This window comes from Vulpes lagopus, chromosome 5 (genome assembly GCF_018345385.1).
Source record: "Vulpes lagopus strain Blue_001 chromosome 5, ASM1834538v1, whole genome shotgun sequence".
In the NCBI taxonomy this organism is placed as follows: domain Eukaryota; kingdom Metazoa; phylum Chordata; class Mammalia; order Carnivora; family Canidae; genus Vulpes; species Vulpes lagopus.
In genome coordinates, this window is record NC_054828.1 from 25,221,974 (window position 1) to 25,227,840 (window position 5,867).

Here is a 5,867-nt window from a genome sequence, read left to right on the forward strand (position 1 = left end):
TACTATCTGGTTCCAATTTTTTTCATCGCCCCAAACAGAAACTCTGTACGCACTAAGAAATAACTCCCCATTCCACCTCCATCCAGCGTATGACAATCTCTGATCTATTTTCTATGAATTTGCCTAATCTAGATATCTCATATAAGAAGAATCATATATAGTATTAGTCCTTTTATATCTGCTTATTTTACTTAGCCTAATATTTTCATGTTTCACTTATGTTATATGACTTTTTTTTGAGAAACAAAAACCAAGTTTTTAATTTATTCATTTTTTGTATTGGAAGTATTCCTTGATAACATCCTTGGCCTGAGACTCTGCCATAGACGATAACTACCACACAACTGCAACCAACAATTTTGTGGGGTTTTAACTCTGTCAGTTTTACAGGCCTACTCATTCTTCTAGTTTCTTGTTGTCATCAACCTTAATTAGGTTGATTTGGTGTTCAGCACAAAGGGCCTCCACCAACCTGACATACATAGGCTCATCACATATGATGCAAACACACAAAGATGGGCTTGGTGCTTGTCTAAGGCTTTGGCAGCTTTTTGAATTCCACATGCTAGGCCATGGTGGATGAGGGTGTTCTTCAGTGCCTCTTGTTTTGTTTTTTTTTTTTTTTAATACTTTTTTATTTTTATTTTTATTTTTATTTATTTATTTATGATAGTCAGAGAGAGAGAGAGAGAGAGAGAGGCAGAGACACAGACAGAGGGAGAAGCAGGCTCCATGCACTGGGAGCCCCATGTGGGATTTGATCCCAGGTTTCCAGGATTGCTCCCTGGGCCAAAGGCAGGCGCTAAACCGCTGCGCCACCCAGGGATCCCCTTCAGTGCCTCTTGTAAAGCAGTATTAAACACCCATTACACCCTAAGTAGCAATGCTTTCCTTGGCCATGGCAGTGGGTTATGGGTGGAGCTGAATCTTGGTGCACCTGGGCCTCTACATGGCACATGTAGAGGTGCATGTGACTCCACAATGGCAGGGAAAGAACAGAACTTCATTACTTTTTTGTGGCTAAATAATATCCATTGCATGTATACATTATATTTTGTTTACTTATTGTAATGGTTAGTTATATGTATCAATTTGACTGTGCCATGGATGCCCAGGTATCTCATTGTATCTGGGTGTGTCTGTAAAGGTGTTTCTTGAGTAGGTTAACATTTAGATTAATGGACTGAATAAAACAGATGGCCCTCCCCAGTGTAGGTGGGCATCATCCAATCTGTTGAGAGCCATTGTAGAACAGAAGGCCAATGGAAGGAATTTGCTTAACTGATTAAGTTGGGATATTGGTCTCCTTCCCTTAGCACTCCTAGTTCTTAGGCCTTCAGACTTGAACTGAAATCTATACCACTGGCTCTCTAGCTCTTAAATCTTTCAGCTATACCACCAGCTTTCCTGGGTGTTTAGCTTTACAGATAGTAGACCATGGGACTTCTCAGCCTCCATAATCATGTAAGCCAATATCTTATAATAAATCCCTTTATATTTATGTATCTCTGTATCCATCTATCTGTCATCTATCTATCATCTCCTATTGTTTCTCTAGAGAACCCTGAATATAAAACATCCATCCATTTGTTGAAGGACACTTGTTTTTTTTTCCACTTTTTGGCTAATATCAATAATGCTACTATGAACATTAATGAACAAGTACCTGAGTCCCTGTTTTCAATTCTTTGAGATATATATGAGTGGAATTATATAACGTAATTCTATGTTTAACTTTTTAAGGAACCACCAAACTGTCTTCCAAAGCTGCTGCACCATTTTATATTCCTACCAGTAAAGTACAAGGGTTACAATCCTGCCACATCTTTGTCAACACTTGTTATTTTCTGATTTTGTTTGTTTTTATTATAGCCATAGGTATCTGAGGTGGTATCTCATTGTGGGTTTGATTTGCATTTCCCTAATGAATAATGATGTTGAACATATTTTCATGTGTTCATTGGTTATTTGAGTATCTTTTTTGCCCATTTTATTATTTTTAAAGATTTTATTTATTTATTTGAGAGAGAGATTGGAGAGGAGATGGTGCAAGCAGAGAGAGAAAGGGGAGAAGCAGAAGGAGAGGGACAAGCAGACTCTGCGCTAGGTGTGGAGCCCAACTTGGGGTTCCATCTGCTGACCCTGAGATCATAAACTGAGCCAAAATCAAGAGTTAGATGCTTAACTGATTGAGCCACCCAGGTGCCCCTTTTTTGCCCATTTCAAAAATGGGTTGATTGGTTTTTTTTTTTTTTTAGTTGTAGGAGTTATTTATATATTCTGGATATTGAATTCTCGTCACATATATACTTTGTAAATATTTACTATCATTCCATTGCTTTTTTCTTGTCTTTTTTCATTATTAATAGTGTTCTTTGATGCACAAAAGTTTTTAATTTTCATGATGTCCAATTTATCTGATTTTTTTCTTTTGTTGCCCGTGCTTTTGGTTTTTTGTTTTTATTTTAAGTAGCTCCACACCCAAGGTGGGACTTAAATTCATGATCAAGAATCACATACTCTACTAGCTGAGCCAGCCAAGCACCCTTGCCTGTTACTTTGGTGTCATACTTAAGAAACCATTGCCAAATCCAAGGAAGATTTATTCCTAGTTTAAGAGTTTGATGGTTTAATAGGTCTTTGATCCATTCTGAGTTAATTTTTTAAAAGATTTTATTTACTTATTTGACAGACAGAGGGCACAAGCAGTAGAGGGAGAGGGAGAATCAAGCTCTTCACTGAGTAGGGAGCCTTGATCCCAGGATTCTGGGATCATGACCTGAGCTGAAGGCAGGTGCTTAACCAACTGAGCCACCCAGGTGCCCCACTGAATTAGTTTTTGTATATAGTCTAAAGGAAGGTTCCAACTGATTCTTTTGCATGTGGATAGTCAATCTTCCTGGCACCATTTGTTGAAAAAACTACATTTTCCTCCACTGAATGGTCCTTGTTGAATATCAAAGGACCAAAATAAAAGGTATTTCTATATTTTCAATTCTATTCATTTGATCTAGGTGTATCCTTATGCCAATACCAATTACACAGTTTTGATAATCATAGCTTTGTAGTACATTTTGACTTTAGGAAGCATTAAGTTTTCCAACTTTGTTCTCTTTCAAGTTGTTTTGGCTACTCAGAGCTCTTGAAATTCCATATGAATTTAGAACCAACTTTTCCATTTCTGCAAAAAATAAGTAAATATATACACACAGACACACTATTGGGGTTATGATAGAGATTGCACTGAATTTTGGGTAGTGCCACCCATATTAAGACTTAGTTAATACTAAGTCTTCTAATTCATGGACAAGAAATGTCTTTCCTTTTATTTAGATCTCTTTTAATTTATTTCAGCTATGTTCCATAGTTTTCAATGTACAAGTCTTTCACCTCCTTGGTTAAACTAGTTCCTAGTGTCTTATTCTTTTTTTTGTGTTATTGTAAATGGAATTGTTTTTAAGTTTTCTGTCATAATTATTTATTACCAGCAAAAGGAAATAAAACTGACTTTCGAGTGTTGATGATATGTCCTGCAATTTTGCTGAATTTGTTTCTTTGCACTTAAAGTTTTCTGTATCTTTAGAGTTTTCTACATTTAAGATCATGTCATCTTAGAACAAAGATAATTTTACTTCTTTTCTAATTTGAATATCTTTTATTTCTTTGTCTTGCCTAATTATTCTGGCTAGTAGGGCTTGCTGTATGATACTGAATGATAGTGATGAAAGTGAGCATCCTTGTTTTGTTTCTGATCTTAGGGGAAATGCTTTCACTATTTTACCATTGGGTATGATGGGTTGTGGGGTTTTCCCATATGGCCTTTAGCATGTTGAGGTGCAGAGTTAAGCCATTGATTTGAGACCTTTCTCTCTCTCTCTTTTTTAAATATAGGCATTTACTGCTATAAATTTCCTTCTGAGCACTCTTTTTGCTGCATCCCATAAGTTTTGACATGCTTTATTTTCATTTTCTTGTTTCTAACCTCACTGGGACTCCATTCCCTCATGAATACACTGGGCCAGGGGAAGTCCCCTCCTTTGAGGGCTCTCATGGGGGTCAAATGAGACAATGCCATCTAAGGGCCTGGCGTGACATTCAGTAAACATTTGCTTTCGTACATTTCTCACCTTATTTTCTCATTTCCCTTGTGATTTCTTCTTTGACCCACTGGTTGTTTAAGAATGTTGTTTAGTTTCCACATATTTATGAATTTTCATTTTACTTCTGTTGCCAATTTCTTTTTTTTTTTTTTTTAACATTTTATTTATTTATTCATAGAGACACAGAGAGAGAGAGAGAAAGGCAGAGACGCAGGCAGAGGGAGAAGCTGGCTCCACACAGGGAGCCCGACGTGGGACTGGATTCCGGGGTCTCTGGGATCACGCCGTGGGTTGGAGGCGGCGCCAAACCTGCTGAGCCACCAAGGCTGGCCCTGTTGCCAATTTCTATCCTCATCCCATAATGGCTGGAGAAGATACTTTATATGATACCTATCTTTTTAAATCTATCGAGGCTTGTTTTGTAGACTAACATATGGTTTATCCTAGAGAATGTCTCGTGTTCTTGAGAAGAATATGTATTCTGCTGTTGTTCCATGGAATATTCTATATATCTGTTAGGTCTAGGTGGTTTATTGTGTTATACGAGTCCCCTATATCCTTACTTATCTTCTGTATGGTTTTTCAATCCATTATTTAAAGTAGAACATTCAAGTCTATAAGTATTATTGTAAAAGTTTCTATTTCTCCCTTAAATTCTTTCAATTTTTGCTGCATATGTTTTGAAAATCTCTTGGGTATGTAAATGTTTATCATTGTTATATTCTCCTGCTGTATTAAACATTTTATTAATATATAATGTCTTTTTCTTTTGCAATCTTTTGGATTTAAAATCTATTTTGTTTGTTCTTAGTATAGCTACCTTAGTTCTCTTTTGGTTAATATTTGTTGGGAATATCTTTTTCAGTCCTTTTACTTTCAACCTATTTCAACCTGTCTTTGGATCTAAAGTGAATCTTTTATAGATAGTACATAGTTGAATCATTTTTTAAAAATCTATTCTGCCAATATTTATCTTTTGATTGAAGAGTTTCCTCCATTTAATTTAAAGTAATTACTGATAAGGAAGGACTCTCTTAGTTTTGTCATTCTATTTGTTTTCTATATACCTGATACCTTTGTTTGTTCCTCACTTTTTCTATTCTGTCTTCTTTTGTGTTTAGTTGATTTTTGTAGTGAGTTCCCTTATTTCCTTATGTGTGTATTCTATAACTCTTTTCTTTGTGATTACCATAGGGAGTTATCCATAGGGGTAACATGTGATTACCATGTTACATTTAACATTCTAAGGTTATAACACTCTAATTTGAGTTTATAAGAATTTATATTCAATAGCACACAAAACTTAATGTAGGTCCCTTCCCTCTTTCTGTTATTAGAATTCAAAGATTACATCTTTACATTTACATGGTCAATAATGTTTTTTTTTTTTATGAATTTGTCCTTTAAACCATGGTTTTAAAAAGTGGAGTTACAGGGCAGCCCAGGTGGCTCAGCGGTTTAGCGCCACCTTCAGCTCAGGGCCTGATCCTGGAGACCCAGATCTAGTCCCATGTCAGGTTCCCTGCATGGAGCCTGCTTCTCCCTCTGCCTGTGTCTCTGCCTCTCTCTCTTTCTCTGTGTGTCTCTCATGAATTAATAAATAAAATCTTTTTTAAAAAGTGGAATTACATACCATAATTATAATAATATTAGGCTTTATAATTATCCATGTATTTATCTTCACTAGAAATCTTTATTCCTTCTTACAGCTTCAAGTAACTGTCTAGTTTCTTTTTAATTCAACCAGAAGAACACCCTATAGAATTT

The 5,867-nt window shown here is 36.0% G+C and overlaps 1 pseudogene; it reads right to left on the reverse strand.

The window, feature by feature from the left end:
* Window positions 1-267: 267 nt before the first annotated feature.
* Window positions 268-900, reverse strand: LOC121490692 (annotated as a pseudogene).
* Window positions 901-5,867: the final 4,967 nt, after the last annotated feature.